General features: G+C 46.3%; 1 protein-coding gene across 27 annotated transcripts in view; it reads left to right on the forward strand.

Annotated features, from left to right (window-relative positions):
• The window catches only part of DAPK2 (death associated protein kinase 2), a gene marked incomplete at its 3' end in the record, with an annotated part of 124831 nt that overhangs the window by 27848 nt on the left and 70503 nt on the right, over window positions 1-26480 (forward strand). For 2 of the 27 annotated variants that reach the window (XM_080676689.1, XM_080676702.1), the window contains exons 1-2: window positions 11030-11060; window positions 12564-12749. The exons of 14 other annotated variants lie outside the window; for them this stretch is intronic. Of the gene's footprint in view, window positions 1-11009; window positions 11061-12563; window positions 12750-12964; window positions 13162-26480 lie in introns of those variants that run through there. 11 more of the 27 variants (XM_080676697.1, XM_080676708.1, XM_080676685.1 and 8 more) reach the window with 9 other exon arrangements.

Consider the following 26480-nt stretch of genomic DNA (forward strand, 5'->3'; position numbering starts at 1 on the left):
GGAGAGAAGGGGGCAAGGGCTTTCCTTTTTCGGACAGGGTCTGATCTCAGCTGAGGAGATGAAGGGAAGGCCTATTGCCATGGAATTTCCAGATCAGGGGTGTGGCTTTCTTGGGGCTATGTGAGAAGTAGAAAGAGTCATTTGTGGCATCTGAGCCATCAGCCATGGACTTGGAGTAAAGACTGGATTCAAGTCCCACTTTGGCCACCAATATGTTGTGTGGCCTTAGGCAAGACACTTTCCCTCTGTTGGCCGTGCAAGTGGGATCTGAATGCAGGTCTCTTTACTCCAGCTCCTTGTTCTTTCTGCTACTCCACAGAAACACCGCAGACATTTGGTATCACACCAAGTCACCCTTCCTTTCCCTTTTGACTTGTTCCTTTTAGTACCTGAGGTGCTCTTAGGAATAGGGACTTCCCTCCAGAGGCCTGCTGTCAAGGATCTATCCCCAAACTATAAGTTTTCTATATTTCCTTCCTATAGATATTTCCCTTTAGGCCCCAGATTTCCTTGGGGCTACCCGACGGGTCTGTCTCTTTTGACAACCGCGAAAAGATTCTTTTCAGAAGAGATGGGCAAGTGGCGCTGCTTTGGGGAAGCAAGTAATGCCTTCCTGTCGCGGGGTTCAATAAAAACTTGTCCCACGGAGAGATGAATGAATGAATTCCAGCAAGAAACAAGAGAACTGATGATGCCATGGTATCTTCTTAATCATCACTCTATGAGACCAGGCCAGTTTTGGGGAGATCCCTCTGTGAAACTAACCATCTCAGAGCAGCACTTGCCCAATTTAAATCCAGGCCTGATGAAGTGGGTTCTGCCCCTACTGCCATCTCAGCTGTTTCTCCGTTCATTCAACGAGACAGTGCAATGAGAGAGTGCTGGTGTGGGAGTGCAGGGATCCAGGCTTTGGTTCTGGAGCGACATGTGCCTAGGCAAGTCCTTCCCGCCACAGGACCTCAGTTTCCCCATCTCAATATTTAAATGTCTTTTAGCAGTAGCCTCCTGGACTTTAAGATTACATGAAGCATCCTTGCTGGGCCGGGGCCCACCTGTTCAGTCAGGGCAGGAGTCACTCACCTGGTGGTGTGGCCTGTGGCACAGTAAAGCCTCTGGTGCCACTGAGACTGCTGCTGCTGACATTAGGCAGCGACGCTTAGCACCGAGTTTATTCAGGGCATGTTTTAGCAACACTGCTAGTAAATATTGACTCTGTGGCAGGAAAATGGAAAGCAGAGATGACTGCATTAACTCACTCAAAGGGTAGAAGTTCACTAAGCCCTGATAAGACAAGATGTAGTTATGCCATGTGTAGGTGTGTCACCAACAAATAAGTTGTTTAGGGGTGGGGAGAAGGGAAAACAGGACAAGGAAGCCATCGTGGGCAATCCACGGCTGCTGTCTTGTCGGCACCGGCACCAGCTGGCTCTCTTAATCTTCTATTTGATTTTAAACTCATTCGAAGCACATAGAAAAATGACTGGAAGGAAATACACCAAAACATTTATTATGACATTCTCTAGAGATGGTGAAATTGCCACTAATTTGATTTTTTCATATCCTTTTTCTATTTTCCACACTGTCTGCAATGATCACATATTACTTTTGTAATCAGGGAAGGGCAATGTATTAGAAATAATATATTTTATTTGAAGGGTCTGAACTTTCAGAATCTTCTAGATCCCTCAAATCATTGTGTTTTGTTTACTGGACATTGTGTAGTAACATAGCTGTCAAGAGAAGAGTGAAGTTCATATGAGAGAAGTTATTCTAAATGAACCCTGTGTTTACTTAATGATTTGTACTCGTGAAAGCAGAATGTTGTGGGAAAAATTCCAATCACTTGTGATTTCAGGATTTTTTTTCTAAGTAAACAAACACTTACTGCTTGGAGTGCTTTGTTTGCCAACACTGTACTCTACAGAGTCCAGGCCTGGCTTGGCCCAAAACTGGGCAGGTCTGAGAACTGGCCACTTTGATAAGTGGTTACATGTGAGCCAAAGGTAGGAGGAGCCAGGTATGGAGGAGGGACTAGGCCTTAGAATTTGTAGCATGGGGGTGGGGATGCAATCTATACTAATAAAAGAGAAAAATGCAAATTGACCGTACCTTTGTGACGCCCACCAGCCAATCAGGAGTGAGTATGCAAATTAACCCAACTAATATGGTGGGTTAATTTGCATTTGCAGGTCCCGAGTGGCTGGGGGCATGGCGGGATGATTGTGTCGTCGTCATGGCAATGACGCAGGCGTTCTGCACTGCCCCAGCAGCTCCGGGCCTCTGGGCAGCGTGGGAAGGCGGAAAGGAGGCTCTGGGCCGGAGCAAAGGCAGAAAGGCTGGTGCCGGCAGCCAGGGGAGGGCGGTGCTGGCAGCCAGGGGAAGGAAGGCCCATTCTTGCATGAATCTTCGTGCATTGGGCCTCTAGTTATAATAATAATTACCACTGATTAAGCACCAACCATCTACCAGGAGCCTTCCATACATTATTACTAATCTTTAGAAAATGAGCTGCCTCTTAGGGATGAGGAAACCAGGGCCCGGAGAGTCACCTTTCCAAAGCCCCAGAGCCAGTCAGCAACAGAACTGGGTTTAAACCCATGTCCACCTGACTGCAAAGCATTTACTCTTTTTTTTTCTTAATTTTTTTTATTGATCTTCAGAGAGAGAGGAAGGGAGAGGGAGACACATTGATGTGAGAGAGAAACATCAATTGGCTGATTGGCTGCCTCCCATTGCCTACCACCAACGAACTCGAAACCTGGATATGTGCCATGACTGGGAGTCAAATTGGTGACCTTTTGGTGCATGGGATGATGCTTAACCAACTGAATCACATTGGCCATGGCCAGCATTTACTCTTCCCACCACATCAGGCTGCCTCTCAAGTGATTTAGAGTTTTGCACTAGAGAACAAAAACCTCTAAAGGGAGCCTGCAGCCTCCAGACAGGACTGAGGGTCTTTGGAGGAAGAGGCAGCCCCAAGTGTGAAACATGAATGAGTAGCTGCAGGTAGGATCCTAATGTATTAGCCCTGAACCTAGGACTGTGAGTTTTTGCTCACCTGGGGTGACTCAGCAGGCCCAGTGGGGGCCACAGGTGGGTCTCCGTTGAGGCTCCTTCTAGCCATTCTAGAGGCCCTTCATCTTTGGACTGCTTATGCTGTAGGGGAGGCCTTTTGTTGGGGAGCAGGAAATTGGAGCACAGGGTTGCTGCATCAAGGAATGTAGGTGCTTGGTCTAGAGAGGCCTTCTTTGTACCTGGTTAATTAAAACAGCTAGAAGGGGAGTCTTATGGTTGTTTGGCTTTTTAGCTGGATTAGTAGAGCTAATTTCTGAGTCTGCGGTAGCGATTGCCTCTTTGGGCTCACAGGTCCAGTCCTCACAGCCTTTGGAATGGGCCGGGAGCCCCCTTTCTTCGCCCGCCTCCACTAGAACGCTCTCTACCTGTGGACCATAATGAGAATGCTGTGTATGCCCCCTTCACCCGGGAAGGCCTGCCTTCCAAGAATGAATGCCTCAGAGTTCGATTTCAGTTAAAGTTGGTTTCCACTTATTTTATTTTCTTAGGAGAAAAGAGGTGTGTTTTGGGGGAGGGACTGAATTGTGGTGTGTGGTGTTTTTAAAAAACTATGTTTTTTGGCCCAAGCAGCTGAGTTGATTGAAGCCCAGCAAGTACCCATTATGGAAATACCTTATCTTGTGGTTCTCCTGAGTTGTGGCTAGAATATTTTTGGTTCCTTGGCAAAGCCAGATAGGATTTTGAAATTTGATGGTGAAGGTTTCCAAGTCACCAAAATTGAAAGGAGCAGTGGCATTTGAATGCTCCTCCTCTGTTCCAGGAGTTTGTGTTACTCCAAGGCTCACACCACTGTGCATGTCTTTTGTTTCTTACGTAACAATGGTAATCGTAATAATTACCTACATTTGTATGGAACTTTACAGTTTATAAAGCACATTCATGTACATTATCTCATTCAATTCTCATGGCTGCATTTCTAGACAGGCAGGGGCTATTAACCCTCCTTTTACAGAAAACGGAGGCTCAGAGAGGTTAAGTGATCTGGTCACACGGCCAGGAAGAGGCAGTGTCAGAAGTTAAGTCAAGTGTTTTGACTCCAGACCAGGAAAGGTAGGGAGGTTTGCAACCAGTAAGATGTAGACCTGCCCAGGTCCTGGAATGCAGGCTCTCTCGGCATGGGGAGATGTGAGCATTGCCAGACCTTGCTGTGACTGTCCTGGGCCCAGCATGGCCAACCTCTATAAAAATGGGACAACCTTTGAGGTGTAGTTTGGGGTTTTGTGGGGGGCTTTGCCTTGAAGGCCTTCTATGGTTGCTGCTTGGTTTATACTATAACTAGAGACCTGGTGCATGAAAATTCATGCACTGGAGTGGGGTCCCTCAGCCTGGCCTGCCCCCTCTCACAGTCTGGGAGCCCTCAGGAGTGGGAGGCGACCTGGCAATCACACCTCTGCTGCTGCCCCATCACACCTCTGCTGCTGTCACTGCCGGCAGCACAAGCCTCGGCCAGCCCTGGTTACCTGCACCTCGGGCTTGCCCTGGGTGGCTGGACAGCCACCATCCAAGGCTATCCTGCACCTTGGGCCGGCCCTGGGTGGCTGAGGGGCTGAGGGGACTAGGGGACTCCGGAGGCAGGTGCGCAGAGTGGCCGGGCCTGCCTGGGGGTGGGCCGGCCTTGCCGCATTCCTGCAGCCCCGGCGGGGCTGAGGGCACTGGGCACCGCCATCTTGTGACTGTGGGCACCGCCATCTTTGAGGATGGGGCAGTCAATTAGTATATTCCTTCAATATTAGATAGGATTGCCCTGTGAGACAGAAGGGTAGGTAGGTGCTATTAGCCTCATTTTACAGATGAGAAAACTGACATTTCAAGGGGTTGGGTGACTCAGTGTCATTTATTCATTAATCGCATAACAAATATTTATTGGTTAACTATTGGAGGTACATAGGGGACTGAGGTCACACCTAGTGACTGGGGAAGGAAGGACTTGAAGGCAATAAGAAGAGGGAACACAGTAGGTATTCGCCAACTTGGCTGAGTCAGAGCCCTTGAAAACAGCCCATGTTGTGGATCTCTTTGTATCTTCCACAGCAATGAAAACAAGGTGGGCTCAGGCCAAAGTTCCAAAAACACTTTGTTATTCATGTAAATAATGATGATGATAATTGCTACCATTTATTAACCTCCTGTTTTGTTTTGTTTTTAAATATGTTTTTATTGATTCTAGAGAGAGAGGAAGGGAAAGGGGGAGTGGGGAAAGAGAGAGAGAAACATCAATTTGAGAGAGAAACATTGATTGGCTGCCTCCCGTACGCATCCTGACCAGGGATTGAACCCACAATCTGGGTATGTGTCCTGACTGTGAATCAAACCGGAGATCTTTTGGTGCATGGGATGGTGCTCAATCAACTGAACCACACTGGCCAGGCCTATTGCCCTCCTGTTGTATAGCAAAACAAAGGCTGGGCATTATTCCTGTGCTGTTTCTAATTGTCGCAGTAACCTATGTGGCAGTGATTATTTATCCCACTTTACAGATGAGAAAACAGAGGCTCAGAGAGGTCAAATCACTCCCATCTCAAGTTACCCTGGGATTAAAATCCAGTCTGTTTGATTCCAAAGCCAGGACATTTTCCACTGACCTACATGCTCTCTATGATAATGGACTCTGAGAAACTTGCTGGAGAAGGATGGTCCAGTCACTTTTGGGGAGCTCATGGATAAAGAGGGTCAGACAGAGGCAACTGGGTGGGTGGACAGGACTTCAGCTCTGGACAGAACCTTTTATTTTTTATTAAGATATTACATATGTGTTGGACAGAATCTTTAAGAGGCTGTGGGCCCTGCTGGAGGCAGCCAGTGCCTGATGAGAGAGCAGGGCAGGGTGGGATGGGGCGTGGTGGGGCAGGGTGGGCTCCTGTTCATGGCCCTGCATCCAGCCAGCCTGAAGTTCTCAGGAGCCAGAGGCTGCTATGTCCTCTTGGGTACCCTCCTGGGAAGGTCCCCCTGCCACAGGCCTCGGGACCCCTGTGACATATAGATGAGTGACACCTTCTTTCAGAATGCTGAAAACCCCAAGCCTGTGTTTCCATCTCCCTTCCCTGCTGTGTTGGTTTCCTGGGGCTGCCATAACAAATTACCACAAACTAAGTGCTTTAAGGCAACAGACGATTATTCCCTCACACTTGTGGAGACCAGAAGTCTGAAATCAAGGCGTTGGCAGGGTTGGCTCTTCTGGAGGCTCTGAGGGAGAATCAGTTCCATGGCACTCACTGAGCTTCTGGTGGCTGTGGCATCCGTGGCATTCCTTGGCTGGTAGAAGCATCCCTCCAATCTCTGCTTCTGCCTTCACATCACCTTCTCCCCTGTGTACCTCCGCGAGTCCTCCTCTTCTGTTCAATCTCCCTCTGTCTCATTCTTAAACCCATCATTGGATTTAGGCCACCCACGTAATCCAGAATGATCTCATCTCAAGATGCTTAAATTAGGTACACCCCCAAAGACCCTTTTACCAAATAAGGCCACATTCACAGGTTCTGGGGGTTAGGACATAGACATCCCACTATACCTGCTACCCATTTTCCTCCTGGAGTTGTCTGAGACTGTTGGGGTCAGTGCCCTCACTGCACACTGGGTCCTGTGCTGATGCACCTGTCTCTTCTCCCCAAGCAGTCCCCTGAGCCTTATGGTCAAGTGGGTCTTGGACCCCCATAGACTGGCAATGGAAGGCTCTTGTATGAAGAGCTCATAGAACCCTGGGGTTAGCTGCTTGTGAACTTCAGAGTGACAGTTCCCACCTGGAACATGCTGTCCTTGTCCCACAGGGCATAGGCAGGAGAGAGGGTGTCCTTGTTATGGCAAGGCCCCGTGGATCAGCCAGGCTATTTGTCTCCTGCCTGTCTGCAGCTGGCACAGGTCCCTGACCATGCCATACCCTCTCCTGCTGCCTCCCCTGACTTACTGCCCCATAAAGATCTGCTCTGCTCCTCTGGCCAGATCTCCTCATCCTTCCCTGCCTGCCTCCTCTTACTCTATGCCTCATGCTTCTCTGATAATTTGTCTCTCCTTCCTCAACTGTGGCATGTTTTTATTTAATTGTATTTGTTTTTATTTAATTGTATTAACTTTTCTGCAGGATTAGGTCTGGTGTGTTTTTATTTTATTTTATTAGATGTAAGCTGAGATCTCTGATAAATACCCCATTGGCAGAGGAAAGTGTATGTGGACCTCTGGTCTCATCCAGGACCTGTTGGGACAACCACACAAGGTTCCACCTGAGACCTTTGAGAGTATCTAATAGTCCAACACTCTGGTTTTCCAGAGGAAAAAATTAAAACCTAAGAAGTGGTGATTTGTTCCTAAATTATCAGGGGGCTTTGAACAAGTCACTTTCTGGGTTCTCATTTCTTCCTCTGGAAAACCAGCATGTTGGACTATCAGATACTGTCTGTCAAACAAACTCAGAAATAAATGACAAAGATTTATTCAAGGGTCTTAGAATTTGCAAACTGGGAATAGAGCTAGGCAGAAACCCAGAAGTGTTCTGAAGAAGAAAGAAAAGCTGAGTTCTTGTAGTGAAAAGTGCATTATTGTGAATAACCAGGCCTGCATCCTTAGCCCTAGGATTGGTCCAGGATAGTTATCAGTGAGATGTCAGGCAGTCTGGATAGTGGATGTCAGGTGGATATTGGGTGGACTGGATATGTGAGTCCTCAGGAGGTAATCAGAGGGTTATCTGAAGGTCTGATGTACATCCAGGCATTCACGCAGGACTCGAAAGTTCAAAAAGTTTAAGTTCCCGGGCTCATTAGAACAAGAATAGAGTCTTCTCATGTCTCAGCCTTCATAATGTTAATAATTTGGGCAGCTTGGTTGAAGTGACTCCATTTAATTTATACCCTATCTTCACTCTTTCCTCATCTCCAAGCTCCCTTTCCGGTTCAACATTGTGTTTGTCCATACAGCCTTCAGGTCTCTGAAAGGTCGAGTTTGATAAAGGCAGGGCCTGGACCAACAGGAAGGTTCTCCCTGTGCCTGAGGAGGGCCAGAGTTGCCCACTCCTTCACCTCTGCCCCTGGCACTGCTGCCTCCTCAGGGTAGACCACGCTTTTCTCTGTTAGCAGCCTAAGGGGTAACACTTCCTAGGGTCAAGTTCTCTGGGAGGGGAAAAGGTCATCGTGGAGGCCAGTTAGAGGGAAATGAAAGGAATCATCACTTGATCCAAGTTACTGCAAACTCAGGGAGGACCCAGGCGGCCGTACCTCCCAGCCCAGAATCCTAGCTGGAAGGTGTTTCTGTCTGGCAAAGCTACCAGCCACTCCCAAAGAAGGTCGATTTGCTAAGTGAAATGACTAATTAGTCCTGAAGCGGAGATTCCTATCTTCTCACAGTGGCCTCATGACTTATTCATGTGAGGTTGGAACACTTGCAGGGCCTGGGCCCTTGTCTCCTGTGGCTTCCATGTGATGGGCAGCCAACTGTATTTTTCCAGAATGGATAATTGCTCAAACCTAGCTTGCTTTCCCAGTGTCAGCCAGGAAACCTATGACTCTGGTCACTTAATAGCACCCTCCTTCCCCTGGTCTGCAGTCATTTCAGAAGGAATGCATTCTTATCCGGGCCTCACTCCTTCTGTGGCAATGTGGGCTCGATGGTATCTCAGCGCCTTCTAGCCCTCAGGTTCTTTACTTTTAAATTCCTGCCCCTCCCCCAGTCAACCCTTCTGTTTTCTTAAGGTATTTGCTTCCATAGGGCTGCTTGCTGCAGGGTAATCAGAGACAGCTCAGCTGCTTGGAAGCCTCATGCCTGGTTTCACTTTTCTGCCCAATTACCAAGTCTTAAAGGCACCTATTGTCGTTTAAGCTGTTAGTTTCTGGCCTTTTAAGATTGCACAGATTCACCTAATGTCTTCTGACTTACGACTCCCAGCCTAAAATCTCTGTAATGAAGAACAAGGTGCCAGCCTTTAGGAAGAGTTAGGCAGGCTCACTCCATCTCCAGATTCCAGTGGGACCTGTCTCACTTTACAGGACATTTGCAATGTTACTATGACTGCCTTCTGGACTCTGGCTGTGGAATGATTCAAGTCCTTAAGGATGTGGTTGCCACCTTGTGGATTGTCTGGGGGTGAGTGGCAGGGGGTCCACAAGCCTTAGAGGGACCAGACTGTTAGGGGCTGTGTCATGGTTTTGTTTTTGTGCTTTTTTTTTCGGTCTATTTGACATTATGATCACACCAAATATATCCCATTTCCCCCAATTATGTTACGGTGTAAACATTTTTCTCTATCATTCCCTTGGTAAATGTATTTATTGGCCATAAAATGTTCTAGATAGAATTTTTAACATGATCATGTTTAACTTTTATAATTAAAATAGAAAGCTAATTAATAAAAACCAAAAACAAAACCAGTGCACTTAAAAGCATCTTTCCCTGTCCTAAATCTCTCTAGGCCCAGTCCTCAGAAGTGACCATTGTTAAGTTTCTGTGTATCTTGCCGGAAATTGTCTATGCGTTTATACCATATATGCATATACTGTTTTTTAAAATGTAGATGGGATTGTACTATACATGTGAGATGGGTTCAGAATGTCGTTTTGAAATTTGATTCTTTAATCTTGTGCATTTCCCCAGATCAGTGTGTGTGTTGTCTGTGTGTGTGTGATATTCTTTTTAACAGTGACATAGATCACCTATTATAGATGGACCATAATGAATTTAACTAGTGCCCTTGTTGATAGACATTTAGTTTGTTACCATAATGAGCATCCTTGTATATACATTTACATACCTCATTTACTCACCTTCTATCTGCCAAGTATGGTTTTAGGCACTGAGGATTTAGTGGTAAATAAGACTTTTGTGTAACATTCATACCAGTATAATTGTCAGATCAATTCTGAAGAGTGAAATTGTTGGCAGATTGATGTAACACATTTATTTAATGTATCTAAGCCACATAGGATATTTTATTGAGTGTTTGATAAATGATAAATCAGTGGCTGCCTGAAACTTTGTCCATCCCCTTGCCTCTGCCACCTTATGCCCACCCTTTCCCCAGTCTCCCAGTGTTAAAGGGCCATTTACTGAGGCTTCAGGAAGGTCATTCCAGCAGTGATGGATGGGGACAGTAATATGTGTTTTCTGACACTTTTAAGGTTCATAGGGTACAGCTTTTCTGTGTCCTCACAGCTATGTGGGAAAGTTGTTTTACCAGAGAGCTGCCTGTGCCAAAGGGGGCTGGCTCTCCCCTCCTTACCTCTTGTCATGCTCGTGAGAAAGAATTCTAATGGATGTCAGAAAGCAGTGTTGAAACAAAGCAAGTGAGTTTTTAAGGAAGCAAAGCAAGCAAATTTATTAAGAATACACTTGGCATAAAGCAAAAATGGGCAACTTGGTTAGTCTGAGCACTCCACCTGGTGGGGTCTCAAGGGTTTTATACTGTACCCCCCTATAGGTTTCAAGGTTCCCCTGCTGGGTAGACTAGATTTCAAGGTTCCCCTTTTACATTGCTATGGCTTTTCCAATAATTTCTGACAATCTTATCTTGGCAAGTCCCAAGACTGCTGACTTATTTGTTCTGTGGGTGAGATCAACTCTCTTTTCCTGCTCCCTCCCCCCTTCTCCTGCCCTAACAACTATCTTTCTTGCCTAATACACCCCTCAAAGGATACCACCCAACTGCTTTGGGTGGGGGGGTTGTTATTTGTCCCCCAGACTTTATCTGTCTTTGGGTTTAGCTAGCAAAAATGGCATTAATTGGGTCTTTGTTCTCTGTTTTCCTGGACCAGTGTGATTTAAGCTATATATTCTCTGGTTAGGGAGGAGAGGTATAAGCCATTTTCTCTCAAGTGTCCTTGGTTGGGAAGATAAGGTCTTGTGATTCACAAGCTGGCTTGGCTGCCCGAACTGTTTGGCCTTGTTTACTTTTCTTGTCTTAGTTTCCCCATTCCACTTGCCCAGGAATTTTCCTAGCTTCTGACTGTCCTGCCACAGTCGGAGTGGCTAGTTTGCACTTTACAGAAGGAACTGGGCCCAGAGAGGTAAGGTTAGTTAACTAAGGTTGGTGAAGGGACTGGTGGGAAGGCTGGGATGAGGACCCAGGAAGAGGGGCTCTGCTTCCTGGGACTTCTTCAAGGGTGTTTAGAGTTCCTGCCATGTAAATTAAATCATTTTAAAACCAGAAGATAAGTTAGTGTTTTTTTTTCCACTTACTATGTGGAGATAGGGTTCTAAAGGACTTGCATTTCATGAATTCATTTAGAGCTGCTCTGTGCAATGCAGTAGCCACTAGTCATGTGTGATTATTTAAATTTAAATGTAATTAAAATGAAATAAAATTAAAAGTTCCTCAGCTATAGTGTTCAGTAGCCACGTGGCTAGTGGCTACTGCAGTGGACAGTGCACTTACAGAACATGGCTGTCACCCATTGCGGTGACTTACAGTGTCCATAAGGCTGTGGCATTGTTTTTCTCCTAAATACTTGAATGTTTGTGGGAGGAATTTTTGAGATCATCTTCACTTTCTAACTTTACAAGTAGGAAAAAGGAGGCTCACAGACAGGAGGTGCAGCTGAGGGTTCAAAGTTCCCCTGTGTATCCTTCACTCCAACCTGCCTCATTTATCCTGAGGGCCTCTATGTGTATGGCTGCAGCTGTTCCCTTGCCCTGACCACTTGCTGACCCTAAGGGCCCAGATCAGGTGCCCTCTGCCACGTAGCCCCAAGTCTGCCTTCTTGCTGTGTCCCCACGACCCGGAGACCAGAGTGTGAGTCAGCCACTTCTGCATGGCGATGCTGTGCCCTGCAGATTCTCCCCCAGGACTGTAGGCCAACCCTCAAACCCTCTTCTGATGGGGTCAGGTCAAGTTTATAAACACAGTTACAGGAAGCTGGGCTGCCACTGCACACACAAACCACCCCACCCAGCGATGCGCAGACTGACACAGATGCTGAAGAACGAGGGGATGTGAAGCTTGGACCAGATAAAACTGGAGATGCCAGCAGATGATCCAATGTTTTCAAAGGTGCGGGTGGGTATGCAAATTAGAGATGAAAACCTCTTGTAGAGGCTTAGAACAATTAAAATGCAAACTGAAAATTCAGATGATTGAGAAGGCAGACAGAGTGATAAGAAATCATTGGTTTAAAACTGAAAGACAAATGTTGAAAAGGTCAAGGATGCCTATACTTCATGCTATGTAGATTTTATTTTCTACTCAACCACTTTCTCCCCAAAACTGTAGTTAGGAAAATTGGCAGAGGGTACTAAGCAGTCAATAACTGTTATTATTACTGCTACTATTACCATTACTAATACTCAGTAATAACAGTACTACTACTTCTCGTAATATTGATAATTATCAACTGCTTAGCATTCTCTGCCAATTTTTCTAACTACAGTTTCAGTAGTAATAGTAATAGCAGTAGTAGTAACAGTAAACAGGAAGACCGGAGTTAAAAATTATATCCATAAGCAGTCTTTAGAGGTGGAAGAAGCTGTTCTTTCTGCTATCTGAGGATATTCCTCTTGTGTGTTTACACTAGTGGTTCGCAAACAATAGTGGACATTGGAGTCACCTGAAGGGCTTGTCAAACCATAGAGGCTGGACCCCACCCTCGGAGTTTCTGATTTAGCATCTCTAACAAGCTCCTTGGAGATGCTGATGCTACTGGTCTGGGCACCTGAGTTCTCTCTAGCACACTGTGAGAAGCACTGGTTTATACCATCAGGTGAGAACTCAGTTGACGTTTCAGTGGCACCGATTTAAATTTCTAAGCCCCTTTCACAAACCCTTGTACCCAGGCCCCAATGGTGCCAGCTGCCTAGAACAAGCCTCGGCATCAACTGGCTATCACTTTTGTCATTACTAACCATGGCTGTGTTCCAGATTTTCAGACCTAACCGTCAGTAAGTCTTGAACTTCTCCAATGTGCTTGTCTTACAGTGGGTGCGGTGGGTCACACCGATGAAGTATAAGACGTTGCCCTGCCCTTAAGAAGATTAATCTAGTTTTGGGGTGGGGAGACAATCACAGAGGAAAAAAGTGTAAGTGTGCTCAACTTTGGAAGCTGACACATTCAGAACGAGGATTCCTGGGGGTTGGCGTGACCAGGAGGAGTTGGAACTTGAACATAAGCAGAGGTAGGATTTGAATAGGCAGAAGGTATCTGAGGACAGGCAAACAGGGCTCGTAGAAGCCCGGGGGTGGGAATGCATGTGCTGGGCTGTGCCTGCCGGGAAGCCAGAGTACAATTGAGCAAGTAGCATGGGGCCAGGTGATGATAGGGCTCTGGGGCCTGGCCAAGGCACTCAGTCTTGATGGGAAAGGGAAAACAGGTCTTGAGCAGAGGAGAATGTGGTGACATCAGTGTTTCAGGAAGACAGACTTGGGGATGTGTGGGGTAAACTGGAGTGGGGGGAGGACTGCGGGCAGGAATGCTGATCAGGAGGTGGTGCTAGGCGTATTATTTATCCATAAAAGTCTAGCTCAAGAGTGTGGCAGGTATGAAGAGAGTCTAGCTAATTCCATTCAGAAAACACATACTGCAGACCTACCGTGTGCCTAGCACTGTATTAGATGCCTGAGGGTACAAGGATGGGTGATGATGGGCTCTGCCAAGGACCTCACAGTCTAGTGAGGAAGAGGAACATATAAAGAGAGAACTTCAAGCAAAATGCCATGATGGAGGTGTGCACAGAGGTGAAAACAGAGGGGGGCCTCGTGCCTAGGACACAAAGAACATTTCAAAGAAAAGATCAGAAGTGATTGAATAAATTCTGACTTTGCTGTGCTCCTTTTGATAAAGAGGTCTTATGTTTGCAGAATTAAAAAGGGGGCCTACCCTTTCCTCCCATCGACTGTAAGGCCCTTGGTGACACTGCAGCCCTGTGGCCTGTGTTGTGTGACCCCATCATGAGTTCACCCTGATTGGATAATTACAGTGCTCTGCTGTGCTGGTTGGGGTGTCCATTCAAGTGTTTATTTTCTTCTTCCCGCCATCCCTTCCTCCCTCCTCCCCCTCCCTCCTGTTAAAACAACACAGGAAATTTTAAAAGGAAAGAGTTCACTCAACTATTCATCATCCTAGCACATTTTTGCATCTGTGTTCTCTACCATTTTTTGGCCCCATGCCTACATTTAAAACAAAACAAAAATGTAATCAAACTGTACTTACCATTTGTGCATGTTCACTTAACATTATAAGACCTGGAGCTCCTATTTATCATTTTAACATTTGTGTAATCTTCCATTGCATCCGGAACAAATAATTGCCACTGCAATTCCTCAGTAGAGGGTGTTGAGTTTGTTTCCAGCTTTTCTGTGGCCATGGAGCTGTGTTCGTTTCTCTCCTCTCCATAGGCTACATTCCCAAAGAACACTGGAACTCAGGTCCTCTGATTTTAAGTCCCAGATCTGTGGCTAGTGAGCTATGTTACTTAAGTCTCTGAGCTTCAACCTCCTGGTCTGTAAAATGATGATAATATTGACTGCACAGGGTGTTGAGAGATGACCCAGGGCCAATATTTGTAGAAATGTCTCATAAAGGACCCACACATTTAGGCATAGTTGACATCCAGGAAAAGAATGTGAGTATTTTATGGTTCTTCTTCTTTTTTTCCTTTGAGATAGAACTCACATACCGTACGATCCACCCATATATAGTGTACAATTCAATGGCTTTTAGTATATTCAGAGCATGCATCATCGCTGCAATTGATTTTAGAACATTTCATCACCCCCCAAAAGAAACTCCATACCCATTAACAGTCACTCCCTATTTCCCCCAGTCTCTCTAGCTCTAAGTAACCACTAATCTACTTTTGCCTCCATGGATTTGCCTATGCTGGCCATTTTATATAACTGGAATCATACAATCTATGGCATTTTGTGACTGGATTTTTTCACTTTGCCTAACGTTTTCAAGGCTCATCCACATTGTAGTATCAGTACTTCATTCCTTGTAATTGCCAGATAATATTCCATTGTATGGATATAGCAGATTTTATTACATGCATCATTTCATGGACATTTGGGTTTGTGGTTCTTGATAAATAATGCTCAGTGGCATCTATCAAACACTGTTGTGTACCCCAAGCTGTCTGATGTGCCAAAAAGTAGGACTCGCGATCCCTTTTCCTTAGCAAACTGCAGGAGTTAGGTCACAGTAGACCTTCAGAGAGCTGCCTGGTGCTGAGCAAGCACTCGCCCTCCGGGAGGGGACTGTGCCTTCCTTCCAGTGCTGACTTTCCTCGGGCCCAGAAGGTCAGAGGAGGGGCTTCGGGAGGCAGAGAAGCCTTCCTGGGGGGGTCTTCCAACTGGCCCTCGAGGATGGACAGGTCTCGCTGAGTGAGGAGAGATGGACGTGTTGGGCGGTGTGAGCAAGGGACAGGTTGTCAGGATAGGAGAGTGGAGGGAAGATTTGGGGGTGCTGAAACTGAGGGTCCAGATTATAGACTGAGGGGATCTTATGCCTTCTTAGCATTTGGGGGTATGGGAGAAAGGGTTGTGTGGTGATGAGCATGATGACGTGAGGATGGGCCCACTGCTGCCTTTTAGCTTTCCCCTCTCCCTGTAGCCGGTGGGGGTTTTTCTGAGCCAGGTTAGCCTCCCTGCGTTTTCAGTGGCTTCCTGGAGCCGGGCTACCTGGGGACGGGAGGGAAGAATAGTCTCCACTTTTTTCTTGGCTACCTATGAGATTGATGTAATCTGGGCTTGGCTTTCTCTTCTCCCAGCTGCCAGGCCTTCTCCTTGGAGGCGCCAAGTCTGAGCTGCCTGAAACATGAGGCGGGTGGAGGGGAAGGAGGACTGGGTTGCCAGTCAGGAGACCCGTCTGGTCCTGAATCTGTCACTGCCTGGGAGAATAAAGACTTGGACAAGTCCATTCCCTTTGCTGGGCCTCAGTTTCCCCATCTGAAAAGTGAGGGTGTTGGTGAGAATTTGCATGGTTCAGGGAGGTTTTCTAAGTTGTATTGTGTACTGGGGGATCTTGGACAACCGGCCTTGGATGGGTCTGTCCTGCTAGGAGGAGTTTGCGGCTTCTCTTAAGAGTCCTGGTATAGGGGCTAGGACTGCACTGCCTGGCTGGGGGTGGCTGTGGCTGACATATATTGTACAGACCATGACAGCATATGAGGAGAGGTGTCTTGGTGCCCTCTGATCCCTGACCAGTCAGCCTGGAAGCCTGTGGCTCTGATTGCAAAGGCAGATTTTCTGACTCTGGCCTGTTTTTTGGTAAACTGGCAAAAGCTACAGGCGCCATGTTTCAGGTGGGTACAGACCTCAGTGGCAGGTGCTGCTGTGGCAGCAGAGGGGTCAGGCTGGCCTAGGGAGGCTGGGTGGACCAGTGTGCTGGGCTAGGATCACTCGTGGGGGCTAGTCCTGAAGCCCTTTTGGGAATGGTGGGGTGTCAGAGCGATGCTGGGCAGCCTGGTTTTGCCCATGTGGCTGGGATTTTTGTGGCTGGATCTGGTTCTGCTCCTGGATCCAGTCCTTGTCTTCACTTGGCCTCCTTTGTGGGCAACATAGTTTCTGGTTGTTTTCCCTTCCCGCCCCCACCTTGGCCATCTGTCTCCTGGTGTTTGCTGTTGGCCTCAAGCTTGAGGGCCTCTGGGCAGATTGGTACAAGCCCGTTCCCATCTTGGGAAGGCACGTGGCTGGCCTCCCACCTTCTGGGTTGTTTCCCTTCCCACATCTTCTTCAGCACCTGAATGTCTTTCCTGAACTGTACCTGGTATTCCTGGGCCAGAGGCTGGGATTTGGGTTAGAGGAGGATACTGTTTCTGCTCCTTTTTTCAAGTTCTGTGGTGAATGTACCTACTAAACCCTGATCAAAACACATGGCCTCACACCCAGCAGAGCCTGAGAGTGAGCAAAGTGTTTGAAATTGCTGCTGTTTGGGAAAATCTAGGCAGGATGATTTGCCCTAAGCAGAGTGGATACTTCGTGCGGAGAGCCTCCTGGCTTCCCCAACACCACAGGTAGGAGGATCTCACAGCGTCGGTATTGGACTTACTCAGACGACATGAGTTTGTTTTGTTAAAGGCGAGATCTCCCACCTTAGGCCAGAGCAGGACAGCAGACAAACTCTCCGGGCTCAGTTTCCCTGCCTGGGAAGTAGGGCTCTCTGCTGGTCATCTTCCTTACTCACTTACCCACTAGGAGGATCAGGTAAGAGTGTCTTGAAAGCTCATGAAAATCCTCATCTAAAAGGACCTACGGGAGTAAAAGGAATTAACGTTTCAAAGAAAAGAAAGAGAAGTTGTCACTGATTTTGGCCCTAAAGCCAAGAAAGTGAGGTCAAAGGACAACCGGTGGCTGCTGAAAGGAGGCTGCGGCTCTCAGAATTATAGGGTCCTTGGGTTGCACCCCTTCCTGACTCAGGAGGCAGTTCTGCACGCGCTCAGTGCTTTAGTGTGTGTGCCCAGAACCCGGGAGAAAGCCCACCCTGCGACTGTGGTGACGAAAGCTGAGGGGACAACCCACCAAACCAGCCAGCAGATCCTCTGGAGGCCTAGCAGAAATGCCCACCTCCAGCCCATGCTGTTGGGCACTGCCAGCTTTGAAAGTCTGTATCCCTGAAGAGGTTCAAAATCCTCAACACGCTACTGATCTAACAAAGCTGTGCCATCCAGGCAAAGGGATCCAAGTGAGGCAAGTCCTGGGTGATGATGATGACTTTTTAGAGAATGAAGCCCCTATTGAATTAATGGAGCTAGGCATTGATCATCAAAGCTGCTATTATCACACACACAGAGAGAGAGAGCCAGACTGCATGTCCCACCTGATGGACGCACACAGCACCTCCTATGGAGTTTTGCCACAAACAAACCTAAAGCTGATCAGCCTCTACATCCAACTACCAATTTACAGGAAATATAGGGGACAAAGGAACATGTTAAACAACACTATGGGGGTGCAGTTGGCAAAATCCAGGCTGTGGTAAACTCTGCAGGCCAAAAAACTTGGTATTTTCAGAAAATGAATTTTGTGTGTGTGTGTGTGTGTGTGTGTGTGTGTGTGTGTGAGAGAGAGAGAGAGAGAGAGAGAGAGAGAGAGAGAGAGAGAGAGAGAGAGAGGAGGAGGAGGAGGAGGAGGAGGAGGAGGAGGAGGAGATGGGGAGCAAAATCTATAGATTAAAAGAGATCTGTGCAATTATGAACTTGATTTTGATTTGGTGAAATAAACTGTAAAAAACCTTTGTGACACAATAGGGAAAATATTAGCACCAATTGGATATTGATGGTATTAAAGAATTATTTTTAAAAGCATGATAGGTATCATGGTTATAGTTTTTAAAAAGAAGGTTCTTATCTTTTAGGCACACATATTGAAATATTTACAGATGATTTGCTTCAAGATAACCCAAATGGAGCGGGGAGCAGATAGGAGTGTAGATGAAATAAGATATCTATGAGCTGCCCTACCCTGTTTGGCTCAGTGGATAGAGCGTTGGCCTGCGAACTAAAAGGTCCCAGGTTCGATTCCGGTCAAGGGCACATGTCCAGGTTGTAGGCTCGATCCCCAGTGGGGGACTTGACTTGTAGGAGGCAGCTGATTCATGATTCTCTCTCATCATGGGTGTTTCTATCTCTCTCTCTCCCTCTTCCTTCCTCTCTGAAATCAATAAAAATATATTTTAAAAAAAGATATCTATGAGTTGATCATTGTTGAAGTTAAAAAAATTGTTTTTAATGAGATTTGACAAAAACTTTTTATGGGACTACTTGATCTCAGGTTGATTAAAAAACCTTATTGTATGGACATGTCTCTCACACTCAGTGTTATAGTCATTATTGAAATGTTTGTAAATCAAATGAACTTCAATACATTACAACATAGAATAGGACTATTTTCTGGGTTGGTACAAAGTAGATAATAATATCTATGGAGACTCTACTGTGATTAGATGCTGTTCTTAGCCCTTTTATCTGTTCATTTAATCCTCATAACAACTCTGTAAGGTAGATACCATTAGCAACCTCTGTTTTTAGAATGCGCTTTTATTTTGGAATAATTTTAGACTTACAGAAAAGTTGCAAACATAGTACAGAGAATTCCTGTGTATCCTTTACTCAGTTTCCCCAAGCAGGGGGTAATAATAGTACCTCTTTTATAGGGTTGTTAAAATGTAAGTTATACATTTTATTTTATTTATTTAGTTCTTGCCCACATTCTTTAAAAAACATAATTAATATACCATATTATATTAGTTTTAGGTGTACAACACAGTTATTCAACATTAGCATACCTAACAGTGATCACCACACTAAGTCCAGTACCCATTTGTCATCATACAAGGTTATTACTACATTGTTGACTATATTCCCTATACTATACATTACATACCTGTGATTTATTTTATAATTGGAACTTTGTACCTCTTATTCCCCTTCACTCTTTTGCCCCCTTCATCCCTTTATCCTCTAGCAACTATTAGTTTGTTTGCTATGTCTTTGAGACTTTCTGTTTTGTATTGTTTACTCATTTGTTTTTCTCTTTAGATTTCACATGTAAGAGAGATCATATTTGTCCTTTGGTATTTGTCCTTCTGTCTGAGTTATTTTACTTAGCATAATAACCTCTAGGTTCATCCATGTTGCAAATGGCAAGATATCATTCTTTTTTTTATGGCTGAGCAAATTCCATTATATATATATATATATATATATATATATATATATATATACACACACACACACACACACACACACACACACACACACACACACTAGAGGCCTGGTGCATGAATTCGTGCATCGGTGGGGTCTGGCCAGCCTGCCCCAATGGGGGCTGATTGGGGCCATGCCAGCAGTGGGGGGGGGGGGGGGGACGAGGGAGGTTGGCTGGCTGGCCCTGCCCCTGATCGGGGTGTGTGTGGGGGCTATTGGGAGCGGGGCTGACCGGGGGTAGAGGCCATGGGCGGTTTGAGAGGGGCAGGCTGGTTGGCCGCTGCAGTACGTGTCATAGCCACCAGTTGTTCCAGTAGTTCTGGCGTTCCAGTCGCTTGGCTTTTATATATATAGATAGATTCTTTATCCACTCATCTATTGATACACTTTTAGGTTGCTTTCATATCTTGGCTATTGTAAATAATTCTGCAATGAACATAGGGGCACAGATATCTTTTTTTAAGTAGTGTTTTTGATTTCTTCAGATAGATACCTAGAGGTGGAATTGCTGAGTCATATGGTATTTCTATTTTTAACTTTTTGAGGAACCTCCATACTGTTTTCCATAGTAGCTGTACCAATTTGTAATCCCACCAACTGTGCATAAGGGTTCCCTTTTATGTACATCCTTACGAACACTTGTAATTTGCTCTTTTTGATGATAGCCATTCTAACAGGTGTGACATGATATCTCATTGTGGTTTTGATTTGCATTTCCCTGATAATTAGTGACACTAAGCATCTTTTCATGTGTTTGTTGGCCATCTGTATGTCCTCTTTGGAAAAATGTCTTTTTAGGTTCTCTGCCTATTTTTCAATTGGATTTTTTTTTGTTTTTTTAATTTTTATTTTTATGAGTTAATACATTTTAGCATGGTGCCTAGAATACAGAAAGAAAGAAATGCTAGCTATTTTATAAATAGTTAAAAGTCTTTGCAATTAGAATAAGATATGACTGTAAAATAATGAGTGATTGTTTGTTGTTGAGTAGAGAGAGGCAGATTAAAAGAAAACAAGAGATATCAGGAATCTAGTTTATATTTTTAGAGGTAGGAGCCTAATTTCTCATACCTGTGCTCAGGCCTCTTCAGTGCGAGAGGAAAAGACATGTTCTGATAAATCTGCCAGTTGGTCACCTGTCTATCTATTAATTAACTAACTAAAAAACATTTATTGACAGTATGTGAGCAAAGTATGAGCAAATTATTGTGCTGTGGAAGACACAGTGATAAACAGGAGAAACTTTAAGACCTTTAAAGATCTGTTATTTTCAAAGAATTTTTTTTTTTAAATATATTTTTATTGATTTTTTACAGAGAGGAAGGAAGAGGGATAGATAGTCAGAAACATCGATGAGAGAGAAACATCGATCAGTTGCCTCTTGCACACCTCCCACTGGGGATGTGCCCGCAACCAAGTTACATGCCCTTGACCGGAATCGAACCTGGGACCTTTCAGTTCGCAGGCTGACGCTCTATCCACTGAGCCAAACCGGTTTTGGCTCAAAGAATTTTTTGATTAAAGCACATATACAGGATATTGTTCATTATCAGGGCAGGTAAAGCTCATTCATGTTCCCAACCAGAAAGCCCAAATAAAAAAGAATTTCTGATAAATATCTATCTATATATATAAAAGCCTAAGTGACCATCTGACTGTCGGGTAGCTATGACACGCACTGACCACCAGGGGGCAAACACTCAACTCAGGAGTGGAAACCATAGGCATGGAAACATGGAATAGACTGATGAATCTCAAGAAGAAGGGGAGAGGGGAGAGGGTGGGAAGAGATTAACCAAAGATCTTATATGCATACTAGAGGCCCAGTGCACGGATTCGTGCACCGGTGGGGTCCCTTGTCCTGGCCTGCGGGGATTGGGCCAAAATCAGCTCTCCGTCATCCCCTGAGGGGTCCTGGATTGCGAGAGGGTGCAGGCCAGGCCAAGGGACCCCACCGGTGCATGAATCTGTGTACCAGGCCTCTAGTTTACTGTAATTATAAACATTGAAAAAAATCAAATCACATCATCCTTTCTTCCAAACACTATATTTAATCTGTGTTGAGCCACAACATTCCCACCAGTTGTGGATCTAGATATGGAGGCTGATTATGCCACTTTCTCCAAGGGCCCTGAGCTTGGCCCCTTCTCTGTAATAGGAGTCAGTGATACCTGTCCCCAAGGGCCTCCCAGGGATTTGGTAAGGATGAAATAAGAGATCTCAGGTGAAACCATTTCGTAAATCATAAAGCTCCTCTTCAAGAGTACTTATTCATAGAAGGAGTCACTCATTAGATATTTATTAATTTGTGTTATACTGCCTTTTCCAAGGTATGAAAACAGTCTCATAGATCCAGATTTTCAGCAAGAAAAGCCAGAACCAAAGAGAATTTGGAGTGAATTTTTGGGTGCCCAGGATTCCATTAGCTAATGAGTTGCAGGCTTGCTGTATGTAATATTTTCTAAGACAGAGTTTCTCAAACTGTAATATGTATGTGAATCACCTGGGCATCGTGTTAACATGCAGATTCTGACTCAGTTGTGCTGGGGTGGGGTCTGAAATTCTGCTTTTCTAACAAGTTCCCGGTGAAGTCATGCTGTTGGTCCAAGGATCACACTTTGGGGAGCAGTGTTCTCAGGGATGCCATGTCCAGTGGTAAGGACAGGAAAGGAAGTGCAGTGCAGGCCCTGGGAGGGAGGAAGAATGCCAGGAAGGTTGTGTTGGGAGCTGTGATTGCGAGTCAGTGCCCCCACTTCCTTCCCATCGCCATCTGGTGGGAAGAGGCTGCTGTCTGGGCTGTGTATTTGTTCTGAATTTTGGGGGAAGAACATACCCATTGTGAGTGCTTGGGGAAGGAGGAGGAAGGAAGGAGATTGCACCATCGGGTATGGTAACTGTCCTTTCTAGGTGGCAAGCTCCATTTCCCCACGGCTGAACAATGATCTAGAGATAGCAGAATGAGCTAGGAAGTTCCTGCCTTCAGCATCTGATGGGGCCACACAGCAAGATCCAGTGCAGACCAGAACTTTAAAAAAATGTTTTTGCCAGTAGTGGAGGCGGTTGAAGAGTGTTGACTTAAGTGTTTCAAATAAGGGAAGGACTGCGGAGTAAGCAACCAGACGTGCTCCCACCCTTCTTTTTACATTCCTCTGATACCTTTGTCATTGCCTGTTCCAAGCTTGCCAACACGGGTGCCCTCATGCTGCCTCCTAGCAGCCCAAGCCTTCCACTGTTCTGCCTTCTCCTCAAGTACCTCAGTTCTCCCCATCCCCAACACAATTTCTTCTTCTCCTCTTACATCAACATTTCCTTTTTCTCTTCAGCATAGCTGAATTTTGCCAGGTGGTAGGAAAGCAGTCTAATTCAACTAATTCATATTAAGGTATGCATGACTGCCTATCCAACTAGCTATAGTTAATTGTATTTTATGAGCTGTGACATACATGGATTCCTCCCCATTTCTCTCCCTCCGGTCAGAGCCTAAGCCTTGGGGAAATGTGAAGTTCTGTAGAGGTCTCTTTTGCTGTAGATTGAGAACTCAAGAGTCTGGGTGTGGGAAGAGCTGTGGGACAAAATCCAGGTGTACCTGGTGCAGGTGTGTCTGTTCAGGCAGAAAGGTTCCTTCTGCCTCTACAGCAGGCCCCAGGAAAAGCAGGAGGCTGTGATGTAAGGGAGGTTTCCTGCAGCTGTGTGGTTTGCACATGGAGTCCTATGGTACAAACTTGGGAAGGGTGTGTGTGTGTGTGTGTGTGTGTGTGTGTGTGTGTAGTAATCAGACAAGTGTTTTGTGTTGTTTTCCTTTCAACCAAAGCATCTTTGCTTTCATATATTTTGTACATTACTAGAACTTCTATGTAAGATTAATTTGAAACAAACATTCTTAAGTTCTTAAGGCCTCTGGCAAGCAGAACTGGGGCAGCGGGCCGTTGATTCTGCTAAAAGAACTTCTGTGCAATTTCATTTTTATTTAGCCATGTTCGTGTCTATTACTGCATTAAAAATGTAAAAAAAATAGACGACAAGAAAAGGAGCTATGCTACTAGAAAAAGTTTGGAAATCCTTGCCAAATCCAAGACCCAGACTAGGTGTTGAACGACCTGGGGTCTTGGGCTGCTCTGCTGTAAACTGCTCTGTGACCTTGGGCAAGCTACCCTGTGTGTTTCTTCAGCTGTGAAAAGCATCCTTCCTCTCCCCTGCGGTTTGACCCTGTAATTTCGTGAGAAGCAGCTGTTGGCAGCTGTGGGCGTAGGACCGTCCCTCCCCTTTCCTGCAGTGCCTGGAAAGGCTTGGGTCTGACACCTTGCCTGGCGCGCGTCACCCCCTTCCCCTTCCCCGTGCCCCCCCACCCCCACCCCCCCCCTCGGCCGCCCCAGCATACTCCGATCATTCCTAGGCTGGAGAGGAAGGGGGATTTTGACCAAATTACTTTGTGTCTTACCATTGGGACCCATGGGAAAATTCCCCTCCAGCTGGGCGAGTCTCCGTCAGAGTGTATGCGTAGGGCTCCTGAGCTGAGTTTAGTCCACATCGAAGGGCGTACTGTGAACACTGTGTGAGCTTAGGTGTCCTGGGAGTAAAGAGAAGTTCCACCCAACAGCTTTGCCCTCAAAGAGCACGAGAGAGAAGGCACATGGAAAGTCTAGTTTAGAAAAGAGATTTGTGAGGGTGCCCTCTTCAAATGCTTGGTGGTACTTACCTGAATGAGAAACTGCCTGTTGTTCATCTGTGTTCCCAGTGCCTCCACTCAAGACTCATTTATTGCGCTCACACGCACTGAGCACTTGGAGATGCCAAAAGCTCAGCAGTGAGTAAGACAGTGCCGACCCTGCTTTTGGGAGTTTTCAGCTGAGGGTGGGGAACTCAGGCAGGTAGATAGTCAGAATAGCCCAGGTCCAAAGTGACAGGACTAGGGTTCAAACCCAGATATGTCTGAGGGCAGTAAGAGCTGTGATAGACGTTGAGTTGCACACACAGAGGGCACCTGTTGTAATGGTCTTGGCAATCTCGGCTGCTTCTGGCTGGGCTCCCTGGCAATTCCTCTGGGTCTGCTCTGAAGGTGTCCCACCCGGCAGAGACCCAGGGATCCAGGCAGAGATCTCTGTTTATCTGGGAATCCTTCTCTGTGTGTATATGAGCCTTGCCAGCCAGACCCAGCCTCTGTCTGAGGACCCTGCAGAGTCCCTGAACTGGAGGAAATGGTGTGGTGGCAGGAGGCCCAAGGAGACAGTCTGTCCCCTGGCTGTCATGGGCCCTGATGTGTGAGACACAGCCGGCTTCTCACTCTGCTCTGGAAGGAAAGCTGGGACCTGCCAGCTCTCCAGATAAGGCAGGAATGTGTGGGGGCCAGTGGCTGCTCTGTGGACCTGTTTCATTGAGGGTGGAGGTGATTTTCTGGGTTATTGCGGCCTGCGTGGAAACATGTGCTCTGATCCATGACATTCAGTGTCCAGTGTATTCCCCCTTCACCACATCCCGAGCACCAAGGATATATGTGCTACGTGTTCTCACATTTCTGTAACTAAAGTTTCTCCACAGTCCTGTGAGTTGAGTGTATTATTTTCATTTCACAGGTGAGGACACTGAAGTCCAGAGTGCTAAAATGGAAACGATATTTATTGGTGTTTATCATGTGCCAGAGGCTATTCTGGGCACGTACATGTGTCAATGCCTTTAATCCTCATCACGACCTCTGAGGTGGTTGTCATACCATCTTACTGATGAAGAAACAGAGGCACAGAAAAGTGAAACTCACCCAAAGTCCTAGAACCAGCTTAGGAACAGAGCTGGGTCGGGTTATCCTGGGGTCCTGCCCAGATCTGAGCCCCCTGCACACCAGGGCACTGTTGTTAACCTCTGCCCCCGTGATTCCGATGTGAACCACGTGGGCGAGGACAAGGCCACCTTGAGGCACCTAGCAAGGGAGGCGTGGTGCGTGGGCTTCTAGAGGGACGAGGCCATGTTCGAAGCAGAGGTCCATTTAGATTAGTTTGGGTGCACCGAGGAAAAATAAGTCATGTTGGATGTGACACATACCTTTCCTGTGTCCCCACAGTAAGGCTGGAAGGAGACATGGTAGGCAGCGCCAAATCCTGTAATGACTTAGAACAGAGTTAGAGGAACCAGGAAGGAGTGGCAGTCCTGAAGGTGCTTGGTAGCTGCTAATTGGGGCTGGCGATGACAGAGCGGTGGCACAGCTGCAACTTGGAGCCGCTTGCCCAACAAGGCTCTGGCTTCTGCTGGGGAGACGGGGCTGGGTGGGAGGAGGGTGGGGAGGAAATTTGCTTCTAAGAGGACTTGGACTTATTCCCTCACCCCCACCCAGGACTTATTCCCTCACCCCCAGGCTGTGGGCACAGGGAGGCTGGGTGTGGATCTGAAGTCAAGTCCCTTTCAGGGTGGGGGTGAGAGAATGGGGGCATGGAGGCAGAAGGGAGAAGGGGTGGAACCATTTTATTCTTATGGGAAAAGCCTTCTGCTCTGCAGTCAATCAACTTGGACATTGGGATGGATTGTAAATGGGCGTTTGGGTGGTCCTGCCTTGGTCAACACCTTTAACGATTTGGGGCCTCCTTTTGCCATCTGTGAAATGGGTCAAATTCTGTCTTTGCAGGCCTGCTCTGCAGCTCACTCTCTTTCTTTGTGCTCCAGTGATAGCAACACAGAACCACTTAGAGTTAGTTTCTCCTGTTTGTTGAGGATTTGAGGCAACATACAATAAGAGGCACAGAGAATTTGAAAATAAAGGTAGAAGATCAAAAGCCACATACCCTCCAAAAGATTAGGATTTCTCA

Source organism: Plecotus auritus (assembly GCF_963455305.1).
Source record: "Plecotus auritus genome assembly, chromosome: 1".
NCBI lineage: Eukaryota > Metazoa > Chordata > Mammalia > Chiroptera > Vespertilionidae > Plecotus > Plecotus auritus.